General features: G+C 39.4%; 1 protein-coding gene and 1 non-coding gene across 2 annotated transcripts in view; one reads left to right on the forward strand and one right to left on the reverse strand.

Annotated features, from left to right (window-relative positions):
* LOC120253788 overlaps positions 1 to 16,472 on the forward strand; it is a 71,789-nt gene that overhangs the window by 34,176 nt on the left and 21,141 nt on the right. The gene's annotated exons all lie outside the window — the stretch shown is intronic.
* On the reverse strand, positions 4,415 to 4,521 carry LOC120253789. Its single transcript, XR_005534420.1, has one exon. It is a non-coding gene; the product is annotated as a small nucleolar RNA R71 (small nucleolar RNA).

Raw genomic sequence — 16,472 nt, forward strand, 5'->3', positions numbered from 1 at the left:
GTGGACACTACATAGAGAAAACAAAGGATTAGGGTTTTGATTGAAAAATAGAAAATAGGAAACATTTAAAAAAAAATAATATTAGGGTTTTAATTAAAATAAAAAATAGTAGAAATTCCAAAAAGAAACATATGATTAGGATTTTAATTTAAAAATAGGTCACATTCTGAATTGAAAAACTAGGATTAGGGTTTTAATTCAAAACAAAAAAACTAGGAGAATTCCGAAATAAAAAATTCAAAACCAAAATATGAGACATTCTGAAAAGCAAACATAGCATTTATGTCTTGATTTAAAAACAAAAAAATATTAGACATTCCGAAAAGAGAACACATGATTAGTATTTTGATTCAGAAATAGAAGACATTCCGAAAAGAAAACTTAGTATTATGTCTTTGATTGAAAAGAAAAAATTAGGAGACATTTCAAAAGGAAAACATGGGATTATGATTGTGGTTAAAAACTATGAGACATTCTGAAAAGAAAACTGAGGATAAGGCTTATGATTCAAACCTAAAAAATAGGAGAAATTCCAAAAATAAAAAACACAAGGTTAGGGTTTTGATTCCAAAATAAAAGACATTCAGAAGAGAAAACGTAGGATTAGTGTTTTGATTAAAAAATAAAAAAATAGATGACATTAGAAAAAAACATGGGATTATTGTTTTTATTGAAAAGTAGGAGACATTCTGACAAGGAAACATAGGATTAGGTTTTTAATTCAAAACAAAAGAAAAAAAAAGGACAGATTCAGAAAATAAAACATCGGATTAGCGCTTTACCTAAATATGAGACATGCCAAAAAGAAAACATATGATTAGGGATTTCATCCAAAAAATAGGAGACATTAAAAGAAAAAACAAAGGACTAGGGTTTTTGATTGAGGAGACATTCCATAAAGAAAACATAGGATTAGGGATTTTCATTGAAAAATATGAGACATAGGATTATGGTTTTCATTCAAAACAAAAAATTAGAAGACATTCCAGAAAGAAATCATACTGATTATTGTCTTGATACAAAACTAAAAATAGGAGACATTTTGAAAAGAAAACATTAGATTAGGGTTTTCATTCCAAACCGAAAAATATGAGACACTTTGAAGAGAAAACATAGGATTAGAGTTTTGATTGAAAAATAGGAGACATTCTGAAAAAACAAATATAGAATTATAGTTTGATTCAAAAATAGGAGAAATTCTAAAAAAGAAAACATGGGATTAGTTTTTTTATTCAATACCGAAAAATAGGAGACATTCCAAAAATAAAATACATATTATTAATATTTTGATTGAAAAATTGGAGAGCATCAAAAAAAAACATAGAATTAGAGTTTTGATTTAAAAGTGAAAATTATTTTTAAATAACATAAAGAAAATATAAGACTAGGGTTGTTATTCAAAAATATGAAACATTCCGAAAATAAAACATTGGATAAGGGTTTTGATTCAAAACCAAAAATAGGAGACATTCCGGAAAGAAATCATACGATTATGGTTTTGATTCAAAACCAAACATTACGAGACATTCTTGAAAGAAATCATCGGATTATGGTTTTGATTCAAAATTTCAAAAATAGGAGACACTCCGAAGAGAAAATATGGAATTAGTGTTTGATTGAAAAGTAGGAGACATTCACAAAAGAAAAAGAGGATTATGTTTTTGATAGAAAACCATAAAATAGGAGACGTTATGAAAACAAAACATAGGATTAGGGTTTTCATTTAAAAACGGGAGACATTACCAAAAAGAATGTAGGAATAGGTTTTTGATTGAAAGTAGGAGACATTTTGAAATGAAAACATACGACTAGGGTTTTGATTTAAAAACAAAAAAATAAGAGACATTCCAAAAAGAAAACTTAGGATTAGTGTTTTGAATAAAAAAATAGAAAACATTCCGAAAAGAAAACATGGAATGTGGGTTTTGATTCAAAAAAAAAAATAGGAGACATTCTAAAAAAACATAGGATTAGGTTTTCATTCAAAACGTAAAATAGGAGATATTCCAAAAACGAAAAATAGGATTATGGTTTTGAATAAAAAAATAGGAGATATTTTCAAAAGAAAACATAGGGTGACGGCCTGATTCAGAACAAAAAAATAGGAGACATTCCGAAAAGAAATATAGGAATAGGGTTTTGATTGAAAAATAGGAGACATTCCTAAAAGAAAACATAAACATTGATAAAAGAAAACACAGGATTAATTTTTTTTATTAAAAATAGGAGATATTCCAAAAAAGAAAACATGGGATTAGGGTTTTGATTAAAAAATGAGAGACATTTCAAAATGCAAACATAGGATTAGGAATTTTATTCAAAAATAGGAGGCATTGCCCAAAAAAACATAGGAATAGTTTTTTGATTCAAAACTAAAAAATAGGAGACATAATGAAATAAAAATAGAGAATCCACACGAGCATGCGTTAATTCCCCACTGGCATCCACATGGGCTTGTGGATTCTCGATTCCAGCTTTTAAAAGCCGATATCAGCCCCAATATCAGCATTCTTTTCTCCATCTTTTCCCCAACTTGAGGGAGGGCGGCGGCTAGGGTTTTGAGTGGTATTGGCTAGGGATTTGGAGAGGTTCTATGGCTCTGAGATCGTGCTCTGCTTGGACGAAGGTTAGTGGGAGAGCTTTCGTCGGCACCAATCCGGTGAGGTGTATCATAAGCCGGACAAAGGGACCCTTACACGATTAGAGTACTCTCCACAAGACCATCGTCAACACTATCGAGGGGGTTTTCTCTGGATTCTTTGCTTTTACATTTAATTTCATTGATTGTACTTAGCTCCATGGAGAGCTAAATCCCCTAGTGGGTACTTGGGTATTTGTGAACCCTAGGATGTATTCATTTCATTGAATCACTTTATTATGCTTTAAATTAATTGATGTTTTATTTGAGTTCCAATCTTGAATGCTTAATTATATGAATGCTCCGTTAGAGTGACACTAGGGTTGAGAGTTCTTGTTGGTAACCCTTGTGAGTGAGTAACACACCACGAGAGTTAGACAAAGCTAAATTGGAGAGGGTTGAGAGGGTGAATCGAGAGGTAGGGGAGCGTCCCCTTTCTCTTTCAGTGTGATTTATTCTACCTCCATTTCCTCAAGTTCTTTGTTGTCATTGTAGAGTGAATGGGCTAAAAGATGACCTTCTGCTGGGGCTTAGTTGTGGGTGCAATTGAGTGAAGAGTTGAAGTGATTTTAACACCTAGGACTTTAATATAGCTAGGGACCTTCCACCTGAACTAAAGGGTTAGATCTACATTTAGGAAGAGGATTTATCATTTGGATTCCCTAGAACTCAATGCAATTCTATATGAGTGGGAGGTTGAGAGGGTATTCAATTTTTCCTCCGGGACATGTATAGAGTTAGGCATGGTTGACCTTAGATTTGGGACCATGTATTTTAGGATCTCCATGACTTATTATTGCATCAGTTAGAAAGTATAATAGAGGGCTCTTGCACTTGAAATGATTGTCCTAGGCGGAACAATATTCGGGTCGCCCATTTATATCGATTGCCTTACCTTCTCCTTTACTTGTGCTCTCTTTCTTGTTATTTTACTTTTGTGTTATTTTACATCTTGTCACACATATCACTATTCATCTTTCACTTAATTAAGAAACAATTTAAGTGTTTTTATTCCCTACTCCTTGTGGATACGATACCCCACTCATCTGAGATTTGATTACTTCAACAAAACCATGCACTTGTGGGACATACGCAAGGGCATTGTCAAGTTTTTGACGCCATTGCCGGGGAGTAGGCGTTTGGAGTTACTTTGCACTTTGCTTTCTTAGCTATTCAGTCATTTAATCTAGTTCATTTCTTCTTATTCTATTACTGTTCTGATTTCTTTTCTTTCTTTTTGGTGTAGCTCCAGGTTATGACCAGAGGGAACCCCTCACTATTAATTGAAGAAGATCCTGAGCTTAAATGTACACTTAGAAGAAAAGGGAAATAACCTGTGCAAGAATTGTCTAATCTATCTGATTTGGAATTAGAAGAATTTGAAAGCACGGCAGAACAGAATGAGCAACAGCTGATATTATCCGATTAATTAAGACCTTCAGTATTGGGGACACAATCGAGTATTGTGCGTCCCCGATTATAGCTCAGAAATTCAAGATAAAGCTGGCATTCATCCACATGTTGTGGTAATCCGCACAGTTCAATGGTTTGGCCGATGAGGATTCAAACAGTCATATAGAGAACTTTCTAGAGGTGTGTGATATGCTTAAGATAAACAGGGTGATGGATGATGCCATCATGTTGAGGTCCTTTCCATTTTCCTTAAAAGGGAGAGTGAAGTAGTGGCTACACTCATTACCTAGAGAATCGATTACCACATGGGAGGAGATGGTAGAAGCTTTTCTAGCCCGTAATTTTCCTCCTGAAAAATCTACGAAGCTTAGGAATGAGATCTCGTCCTATGTACAGTCAAAATTGGAGTCTATATTTGAAACATAGGAAAGGTTCAAGGAGCTCCTGAGAAAGTGCCCGCAACAAGGTTTCTTGGAGTAGATGATTGTTCAGACCTTTTACAACGGGTTGAATCCGAGTGCAAGGCAACTCTTGGATGCGACAGCAGGAGGTACCTTAGGTAGCATGACCCCCGGTGAGGCCCATCAATTAATTAAAGAAATGGGGTTAAATAGCTACCAATGGAATGCTAGGGAGAAGAAAAAGATAGCCGTGCTCCATGAGATAGATGCAGTAACTTCATTGGTGGCTCAAGTGGAATCATTGCGTAAGAAGTTAGATCTTCTAACTTCGAATAGAGTGGCGGCTGTGACTACTTGCACAAGGTGTGGTGGAAGACATGCCCCCTCTGATTGCTCGATCTCTATTGGTGATGCATCTTCGGTTGAGAATGTCAATTTTGTGGGTAATGCAATGAGCAACCAAGGGAATCCATATAGTAACACCTATAATCCGGGTTGGAAGAATCATCCCAATTTTTCATTGAACAACCAAGGTCCACAAAAGACCATGGGGCCACCAGGTTTCCAATAACAACAAGCCCCAAACATGGAAAACTGAGTTTCAGGTTTGGAGACCCGAATGACCAATTTGGAGAAGGCGTTGACTAGGTTAGTGCAATCATCCTATATAAGGTTTCAATCAGTCAAGGATACACTTCGCAACCATACCGCCTCTTTGTACAATCTTGAAAATCAAGTGGGGAAAATTGCAAAGTCTATATTGGAAATGCCACAAGGAAACTTGTCGGGTAATACTGAAACCAACTCTAGAGAGCATGTAAAGGCGATCACTTTGAGAAGTGGTCATGAGGTTAAAGTTAGGCTTCCGATTGAGAGGCCCAGTAAACACACACCTGAGGTTATAGAGGTTGAGGATGGGGTAAGCAAAGAGAAGGAGGTGGCACCCCCACCTTTCAAGCCAAGAATCCCTTATCCCTTTAGATTGAAGAATAACCAAGGGGATGAATAGTACAATAAGTTCCTGAGTTTGTTCAAGCAACTCCACATCAATATTCCTTTTGGTGAGGCATTGGACCAAATGCCTAAGTATGCAAAATTCTTGAAGAACTTGTTGACTAACAAGAGGAAGTTGGAGGAGAGTGCTTCAATGATCTTAAATGTGTCTTGCTCGATGGTGTTGCAAAAGAACATGCCGAACAAGAAGAAAGATCCGGGAAGCTTCATCATTCTGTGTAATATTGGCAATTTGGGTGAAGAAATAGCATTGGCAAACTCAAGGGGCAGTATCAACGTCATGCCATACACCTTCTTTCAGAAGCTTGGCTTGGGCGAGCCTAGACCCACTCGGACGACTTTGCAATCGGTGGATAGAACGGTGGGACATCCGAGGATTATCATCAAGATGTGCTTGTCAAGGTGGACAAGTACATTTTTCCTATAGATTTTGTGGTGCTAGACATCAATTGGGATGCGAATGTACCTTTGATACTTGGGAGACCATTCTTGCAGACTTCCAAGGCATTGATTGACATGGACGGCGGGGAGCTAATATTGAGAGTTGGAGATGACAAGCTCACATACTGCCTTACTGAAGCTATGCGGCATTCTTTGGATTTCGATGATACTTTGTATTTTTTAGACACTACTGATGAGATTGTTGATGAATACATGCAGGAAATGTTTAATCCGGACCCGTATGAGGGTTTATCCGACCAAGAGATGGAAAATGAAGAAGTTATGATGCTTGGTTCGACTAAAGAAGTACCATCTACTTCGGGGATCATGTAGAAGGTGCTCCAGAAGATGAAGAGGGTGAAGAGACACCACTGGAAATGCTCCAAGGCTATTGGAGACGTGCTTGAATCAAAGAAACTGGATGCACTATTGATAGGTAGACCCAAGCCTGATAACTCCCCCTCTACCTTCAAGAGACTTTGTTCATCATGCTTTCAAGCTATAGGTAAGAGGGCTTCTTTCATCTATGAACCCCCGTGAGGTAAGACAAGGTACGTCAAGCTTAGTGATGTAAAACAAGCGCTTCTTTGGAGGCAACCCAAGTTTTTAATGTTTTTCTAGTTTTTAGTTATCATTTGTATGAATAAGGCTTTAAGTGTTGGTGTCTTGATTCTTAGATGTTTTTGCTGTGATTTTCTTGTGGACATTATGGTGTTATCATGTGCCTAATCATGTGTGGCAAAGAATCTTGGTTGTTTGAGCATATTTTTTGTGTTTTCTCTAGTTAAAAATTGCATTGTTAGGTAGGCTCTGAGTGTATATCTGTGTTCAGGAATTTTCTGCAGAGCTTGCAAAGTTCTCTAAGTGTCCAGAGACAACACACGCCTGTGTGGAATTTCCGCACGAGCGTGCATTTTCTTTCAGAGCACATCCAGAGATGGCACAAGGGTGTGGACTCGCCACTGTAAGCGACCTTGTGATTTCCGCATGCCCGTGGATAATTTCCACATGAGCGTGCATTTTCCTGCAGAGACTTAGCAAATTATCCCAATAGCACACAGGGGCGTGGACTCATCCTTGTGGGTGAACCTGTGATAAAAGCACGGGCGTGGATATTTTTCGCACGCCCATGTGGATCTCTACAGAAGAGCTCTCTGCATCTCGAGAAGACACAGGGGTGTGTGTTCACCCGTATGAGTTGGGCTTGTGAATGTCCACGCCCGTGCGGAATTTCCGCACGGGCGTACAGAACACTTAGCGATTTTTCTCGCTTGGACAGAGAAGACACAAGGGCGTCCGGTTGCCGCTGTGGGTCGGGCGCACAGGTGTGGGTATTTTCTGCACGCCCATGTGGATGCATTAAAAGAGATTGACTATTATCCCGAGAGCACACAGGGGAGTGCGTCTGCCTTGTGGCTCTCCCCTGTAGAGGCGCATGGCGTGGGTAATTTCCGCATGCCTGTGTGGATGTACAGAATGCGAATAGGCGCAGGTTCTTTTTAAAGGATCGCCGTTCTTTCTCATCCTAACATTCTCCAATTGTTTGAGAGCAATCTCACATCATTTCCCAACCTCGTATTGCCGATTTGGAAGGATTTTTACTTGGTTTTCCGACTGACTCAAGGTTTTCAATCTCAACTCGTTGGTAAGCCCTATCTTTTGTTTTCCTCGCCAATTCTTGATTTTAATCAATGAAACTAGTTAATAATGCTTCATTTCTACAATTAGAATAATTATGCATGTTCATAATGAAGTTAGAAGTGATTTAACGGTGTATTTTTGGATTTTTGAGGCGCGGCCGTTCGTTTTTCACGACCCGTGGATCCACACGGGCGTATGGAAATTCCACGTGACCTTGTAGATTTCTGCAGCATTACTTAATTAACTAGGTTGATCGATTTCCTTTCAAATTTTGCAGATTATGGGACCTCGGTCAAAGAAGCAAGAAGAGAAACAGCCGCGTGAGTCGTCCTCCCCGAGTCCGAGAGCATGAGATTCACAATTCCCGAGCATCAGGCTCGTTTTGAGCGTCTGTCGAGACTTCGTTTCTGACAGACTCAATACCTGGACATGAGCATATTGAGAGATTTACATCAGGGAGATGAGTTCGCAAATGAGGCCGAGGATCTCGTTTTAGTGGGTAGATGGATGCAGTTATTGTCGACTAGCTAGCCAACCATTTGTGAGCTTACACTTGAGGTCTTATCGTCATTCGAGTTCGATAGATCTTATGCGAGATTCGACAGCCTCGACGCCATTTAGTTCAGAGCATTTGGACATTACCATAGCATGAGCATCACTCGCTTTTCATTTCAGCTTGGCTTGTACGAGGAGGCATTTACAAACACTGAGGAGTCTTCCCAGTTACCGATAGATTTTCCTTAAGTGATGACCCTGCACTGAGCTTACCAACCATTGTGTAGTCAGGGCCAGTATGAGTCGGGGGTGTCCAAGGCGACGTGCCTTTCCCAACCTGCGTACCGATATTTACACGCCATTCTGAGTAGGTCGGTGGATGACTGTGGTGGTAGCAATGGCATTCTGAGCTGGCAGGAGCTTCTGTACTTGTATTCGATGGTATAGTGGTGATAACAATGGCGTTCTGAGCCGGCAGGAGCTTCTGTACTTATATTCGATGGTGCAGTGCATATTGATTCATCTAGGGTACATCATCACAGAGTATATTCGACATCAGGTTGTCCCCTACATTACGAGACCAGTTTTGGGCATGGGTCTCTTGGACACGATTCATGGGGCCGAGAAGACGAGTACACCTGCGCCCCTGAGCCTGGAGACGATGACATTGATGGGTATGGTCCACAGGGTTCGGACAGGAGTTTATGCTTTGGTGCTATTAGCTCCAAAGATAGCTTAGGACAAGGGTGATGATGCCGAGGCTTCTCAGCATGCTCCCGAGCCTCAGCCAGCACCGATAAAGACTGTGGCACCTCCGGTGGCAGAGGATACACCCCTAGTACACATGTTTTCACTATCTCAAGCCCATGATCGCCTTGAGAAGCTCGAGAGTGCGATGGGTGTGATATTGACAGAGGTCGCTAAGGTTCAAGTAGAGATTACTAAGATTCGGGCTATGCAGGTTGCACAGTATACAGAGTTCATGGCATGTTTCGACACATTACAGTAGATTTTATAGCGAGATATCGCCTCGTCATTTATCTTACTGTCGAGGACTCCTCAGGCCCCTCCGGTATCACCATCACCACGTCCACCAGCACACTTCAATCTAGCACCCGCAGCAGCAGAAGAGCCAGAGCGCGGCATGGACACTTGACTTTGTTTTCGTCATTTTGATTACTTTTTGCATTTCATTTTGGACTTGTATATTCAAAAAGGACTTTCCTTTTTAGTTTATTTTCATTTTGTGGTCTCGAGTTGTATTCATTACCTTATCTTTTATATACTCGAGTTATTTTTGTTTTATTGAGCTTCACTAAACTTCCTCGTGTATGCGTGCAGATGGTCTTGTCATCATGGGAATTGAGACTTTGTCATAGGCACGGCCAATGGTGCTTAGGCACTTGGCCGTGTGTGCTTCATAACCTGTTGGAACATCACTCCGAAGGATTTAGCTCCATCAAATGCAACATTAGGAGTTAGGGGAGTATTGTTTTGATTGCTTCTCCCACATTTGTTCTTGATTGATATAAATTATGAGTGAGCCTACATGTGTACATTGGGGAAAATGTACAACTTAAGTGTGGGGGGAGTTTCATAGTGCAGACATCTCTTTTATATTAATTTTGATTGATATACATGCTCACATAGCCAATGGTGGTTCACCTTAGTTATAATGATTGTATTCTTGAGTTTAGAAGAATTTTTAACATTGATTGTCTTCATGGTCTAGTTTTTGCTTGAATTTGTAGGAATTTTGCCCGATTAACACTTGTTGCACTACTCACTCTTTAAACTCTTTTGGAAACTCATGTTTGATGCTAAAGGGACTAGTTATTTTTGTTTCTATTGTTATTTGTAAAAAAAAAATTTGGTGAAATGGAAAGAAAGAACAAAATAATTTAATTGTTTATTTGTGCTTATTGGGTGGAAAGAGCTACCACCTATAAAGTATGAAGTAGTCTCATAAGTCGGATACTAATTATGCCCTAATGAGAGAAAGAGCTATCTCATAGGATGAGTGAAAGCTACCACTCCGGTAGAAAGAGCTACCACCTCGAAAGTGTGAAAGCCACCTTAGCGGCCGCTTTGGAAAAGGCTACCTTAGAGGATGTGTGAAGATACTACCATCTTTGAAATTTTTTTACCTTTTTATAGATAAATAAGTCCCCCTGACTTGGAACTTTGAGGAGTATACTTTTGGGTTGTTTTTGAGTGAGTTCACACACTTACACAATTTCGGGATTTGTTGTCCTTTTTTTATTCAAGTTTTTTTAGCTAGAGCATTCATTTTTTTGTATTTAGTGTTGAAATTTTCCTTACTTGTAGAATGCTCTCTTTGTATGCTTTGGTGAACCTAAGGCCAAGCATTTCCAATATTTCCGTCATCTATGCACATAATATTTTAATTTTTGCTTGTGGACAAGCAAAAGCTTATGTGTGGGGGAGTTTGATAAGTGCTTGTGCGATAAGAATGTTAAGTGTTCTTTACTTATGATGAGCATTACTTTTATCAGGTTTTAATGCTAATATGTATGTATTTATTTTACTTGTTTGCAGATAGGGTTGTGAGGACGAATATTAGAGAAAGAAGCCAATGTGGATCGTAAATGCACTAATAGGAGGAAATCTTAAGAAGGTTCAAACGCGAAGGCATAAGTCAAGTTCGAAATGCGGGAATGTGTGCCAACCTCCTCGTATTGATGTTAGCACAATGATTTGGAGGGTCACAAAGGCAGTCCCATTCAAGCATTATGGCTTGTCCATGTATAACAAGAACTCCACCAACATGTCCATTGTTGAAGAAGCAAAGCGATATATGACGTAATCGTGTGCCCGTTTACGTTACCTAGATGAAAGCATGGATTCGGGACTGTTTTCGGCCTGTAATGTAGCAGGGCACTGTAGCAAAACACTATAGCAGGTACTGTTCACAACTGGCCGAAGAAGGATAAAAATAGAGAATTCACACCGGTATGCGTTAATTCCACATGCCCGTGTGAAAAAAATCCACACGGGCACCCACAGGGGCATATGGATTCCCGATTCCAGCCATTTAAAAGCCGATTTCAGTCCTGATTTTAGCTTTCTTTCCTCCATCTTTTCCCCAACTTGAGAGAGAGTAGCGGCTAGGATTTTGAGAGGTATTGGCTAGGGATTTGGAGAGGTTCTACTGCTCCGACATCACGCTCCATTTGGAAGAAGGTTAGTGGGAGAGCTTTCGTCGCCACGGATCCGGTGAGGTTTATCCTAGCCTGAACAAAGAGACCCTTGGACGAGTAGAGGACTCTCCACAAGGCCATCACCATGACTAGTGAGGGGGGTTTCTATGGATTCTTTGCTTTTACATTTGATTTTATTGATTGTAATTAGCTCCAAGAAGAGCTAAATCTCCTAGTGGGTACTTGGGTATTTAATGAACCCTAGGATGTATTCGTTTCATTGAATCTCTTTTTTATGCTTTCAATTAATTGATGTTTTATTTGAGTTCCAATCTTGAATGCTTGATTGTATGAATGCTCCCTTAGAGTGACACTAGGGTTGAGAGTTCTTGTTGGTAACCCTTGTGAGTAAGTGACACACCACGAGATTTAGACAAAGGTAGATTGGAGAGGGTTGAGAGGGTTAGTCGAGAGGTAGCGGAGCATCCCCTTTCCCCTCTTGTGTGATTTGTTCTACCTCCATTTCCTCAAGTTCTTTGTGGTCATAGTAGAGTGAATGGGCTAAAGGATGACCTTCGGCTGGGCTTAATTGCAGGTGCAATTGAGTGAAGAGTTGAAGTGATTTTAGCACAGAGGGCTTAACTGTAGCTAGGGATCTTCCACCTGGACCAAAGTTTTATGTATATATCTAGGAATAGGATTTATCATTTAGAATCCCTAGAACTCATTGCAATTCTGTACGAGTGCGATGTTGAGAGGTTATTCAATTTTTCCTCGGGACATGTATAGAGTTAGGTATGATTGACCTTAGATTTGGGACCATGTATTTTAGGATCTCTGCGACTTATTATTGCATCAGTTAGAAAGTATAATAGAGGGTTCTTGCAGTTGAAATGATTGTCCTAGGCGGAACAATATCCAGGTACCCTATTTATATCGATTTCCTTACCTTCTCCGTTACTTGTGCTCTCTTTCTTGTTCTTTTACTTTTGTGTTATTTTACAAGTTGTCACACATATCACTATTCATTTTTCACTTAGTTAAGAAACAATTTAAGTGTTTTTATTCCTTACTCCCTGTGGATACAATACCCCACTCATCTGGGATTTTATTAGTTCGACAAACATGTGCACTTGCGGGACATATGCAAGTGGTGTTGTCAAAGTCCCTGAGGTTTGACAACCTTACCCCTCAAGGGGTACTACTATATTACTTGTATGTGACCTGTATACTTGCAGAGAACACATCACCGACTTCATTCATTTCCAGGTTTTTGGCGCGTTACATCGTATGAGCCTCACTGAGTTCTCTATCCATTTAGGGTTATACGATGCCGAGTTTATGCACACCGCTACCTATGACGTCTTGCTTACCTCCAGATCAGCAGGAGAGTCACTTAGTGATGCCTGGTGATGATTAAGTTCATGTCTGACTTATGATCCCCGTTAAATCAAGGCTACCGCACTCCGCTCCCAGTGCCGCTAATCCATTTCCTGCTTAGTCACACTCTGACAGGTCGCGGTGACAGGGCGGGAATCGTCAGTTTGTGAGATTTTGATTTTCTATTCAGCATGGTGGACAGGTTTCACATGCATTTAGGATATGAGATCGTTGTATCTATTTCTCATCAGGGGGCATCTCCTCGTATCGGCCTATATATTACTTGGTTGGTCCGCCAACTTGGTGACCTTCAGGGGACCCATAGGATACGAGTGGTAGGAGGTGTGCCTCTGATGTCCCTCGAGGCATTGCATTTGATGAGGATGGCGTACAGGGTTCAAACTGCCCGGGGGACCGAGTATAGGGTCACGTCGCCCGATGATCCACCATTTACTGATATTGATACCCCTACCCTTAAATCGCAGGCCAACTCTTCTCGTCTACGATCATGGTTACTATCTCACGCTCCCGAGTGAATTTTGTGTTCATTCGGTGAGTTTTGATGGCTACAGCGGAGCGTGGTATGCATTACCGAGCACTTGGGGATGCGCTTATCTCTGGAGCCTACCTCCCCTTTGAGACCAACTCGGCATGTTGGCATGGATTATGCAGATTTGGGGGATTCGGACACCTCTGCCACTCCCTCTAATAATGATTCTGGCATTTAGAGTGCTACTTTCTGATTCTTTGTTTTGATTTTCTTTGTTCCTTGTGGTTTTTTAGTTAACCTCCTAGTGCGTGCAAGAGTGAGTGATTTTTACTCACAGTTACGTAAAAGAATCTAGTTTTTTTTTTTCTTGATTTGTATAATTTTACGGGGCTATTTTTTGCTATGTTTTTCAGTGAAAATCACCAAATAATTTTATGAGGATTTTTATTATCTCAAAAGGAAGGCTTATTGAGATTCATGCTATTTATCAGCTTGGTGTTTCCAGGTTCATTTATGTCCTTCTAAAAGGCATTGCTGCTGATGCGGGTACTTTCAGTGGTTTGCTTTGTATTTGATGTGTTCATTTTGGTCAGTGTCATATGGGATCATCTAAGAAACTCTTAACACCATAAACCCTAGCAAAACTAAAAAATAAATGAACAAATATTTGATTGATTTACCCATTAAGTTCAAGTTTAGGTTGGGATTTTGGAAAACCCCATGTTTTTGAAGGTTAGGTTCGGGTCGAGTAAAAAAATATTTTCGTTACATGACTCAAATTGGGTTTAATATAATACACTATTGTACAATAATATATAAGTTTAAACAGGTGAAAATCCTAGTTTTCTGATTGTTGCAAATTTCAATTTTTATATAGACCTTGCCTTTATATACTATACAAATGAGCTCAAAAATGCTTTTTATTATCATTGATTTTTAAAATTTTTCAATTCATTTGTCATCATTAGATTATTCATTTCATTTAATATTTTTAATGATATCATATTTTTTTTCTTAAAATGATTTTCCAATAATTTAGTCATTAATATGAAAATAAATAATTTACAAATATAAAATAAATGATCCATTCAGTTTTGGTTGGTATCTGACATGCAAAATTGGGTAACTAGTCAACTAGCTACCCGATAGGTATGGATTGTGTTGCCTTTCCCAAAACTAAATAAATTTGTGTCGGGTAAAAAATTTTGGATTCTGGTTAGGTAGCCAACCAATGCCCATGACACCTCTAGTAACTGAAACACTAGAAGAGATTTGGTATCCCAAGAAAAGGATGTTGGGCACAACTTGTCCAACATACTTGCACCTCTCAAGGCCTTTTTGGCTTACACTTATAGCCCTTGCATCTTCAGTTATGTTGCTCTAAAAGTAAAAGTGTTCTACAATATGACATTTTCTATAAAATGGTTGTCAATCCCACATCCACTTTTACGAAAACTTATGGTTCACTTCAAACAATAGGCACCCCTAGCCCTGTTAGAGTACCACTTCTGTAGCTATTAAATGAGGCATGTGCTAATGTAAAGATGATCATGGCCCCTTTTAGTTTCAAAACTCATGGTAGATTTACTTGCTTAGATTAGTGATGAGGATAAGCTAAATGATGGTAAAACTCAACTAATTGAAAGATAATCTTATTGTAATCAATCTCTATCTTATTAAAAATCATAATGTGTTTGAGTTAAGCTCTTTTTCTTTAAAAAAAATTTTAATAAGGGCTTCTATTGTGATTTTGAGATGTTATTTTCTTTTACTCAATTTTCTAGAAAACTCCCCATTGTCCTGCTTAATTGGTTGTAATTCTCCTGCTACTCCTATTTATATCTCTTTGTGATCAAGCATAGGCTTCCTTGAAAGGTAGGTTATGTAGGAAATACTATCCATATAGTGATAAGTGTCTAAATGTACGTGTTTTAGTGTATATATTTGATATATTTAGCATGTATTTCTATAAGGATTGATGCTCGTTTTGTGCTTAATCGTGTGTTGTTTGCTTTGTAGGGCACAGAAACGCCATGGAGAACACAAAGATACTATTTTGAGGGCATGCGGGCTGGTTTGGAGAGGGAGTATAACGGGAGTATATGAGGGCATTTGGAGGCTCTTTTGAAGGGACTTTTGTGATCTTGGGCAGCCAACACTTTGGAGTAGGGAGGAAAAACGAAGACATCATCTTGGGGAGAGTTAGCTTGAGGCTTAGAGGTGATCAAGGGCTTGAACTTCAAGGGGAGAGCTTCATCATCAAGGAAGGAGGAACATTCGGCATTCCTTGGGCTAGAGGAAGCGTCATCCGGCCGGCATCATTCTTCTTCACTATCATTCGGACTAGGGAGTGCTATTTATGCTTTTATTTCTTATGTTTCTTGAGTTTGTGTCTCTTGTTTGTATGATGGCACACTGGACCCCTGATAATTGCTTGTGCGATATGAATGCGAAGCGTTCATTCCTTATGTTGAGCATTACTTTTCTCAGGTTTTACGCTAATATGTGTGTTTTAATGTTACTCTCGTGCAGGTGGGGTTGTGAGGCTGACTTTGAAGGAAAGGAGCCAATGTGGATCGCAATGCACCGATTTTGGAGGAAATCTTGCTAAGGTTCAAACGCGAAGACATGGGTAGCACTATAGACCAATTTTTATGTTACTTTCGTGCAAGTAATGTAGCAGCACTATTCACAGCCGCCTGAGAAAACAGGACTTCAGAGAATCCACACGGGCGTGTGGAAATTATCCATGCCTGTGTGGAAATTCCACATGGGCATGTGAAGTATCCACGCCCATGTGGTCGCAAGATTCCAGTCCTATAAAAAGCCAATTCAGCCCCGATTTTAGTATTCTTTTCTCCATCTTTTCCCCAACTTGAGAGAGGGCTTCGGCTAGGGTTTTGAGAGGTATTGGCTAGGGTTTTGGGGAGGTTCTATGGCTCCGACATCGTGCATCATTTGGAAGAAGGTTATTGGGAGAGCTTTCGTCGGTACCGATCCGGCGAGATGTATCCTAGTCCAGACAAAGGATCCCTTGCGACGAGTAGAGGACTCTCCACAAGACCATTGACACGACTATCGAGGGCGTTTCTTTATAGATTCATTGCTTTTACATTCTATTTCTTTGATTGTACTTAGCTCCATGGAGAGCTAAACCCCTAGTCGGTACTTGGGTATTTGTGAACACTAGGATGTATTTGTTTCATTGAAGCTCTTTATTATGCTTTCAATAAATTGATCTTTATTGTGAGTTCCAACCTTGAATGCTTGATTGTATGAACATTTCCCCTAGAGTGACATTAGGGTGGAGAGTTCTTGTTGGTAACCTTGTGAGTGAGTGACACACCACGAGTGTTAGAGAAAGCTAGGCTGGAGAGGGTTGAGAGGATGAGTCGAGA

Source organism: Dioscorea cayenensis, unplaced genomic scaffold, assembly GCF_009730915.1.
Source record: "Dioscorea cayenensis subsp. rotundata cultivar TDr96_F1 unplaced genomic scaffold, TDr96_F1_v2_PseudoChromosome.rev07_lg8_w22 25.fasta BLBR01000210.1, whole genome shotgun sequence".
In the NCBI taxonomy this organism is placed as follows: domain Eukaryota; kingdom Viridiplantae; phylum Streptophyta; class Magnoliopsida; order Dioscoreales; family Dioscoreaceae; genus Dioscorea; species Dioscorea cayenensis.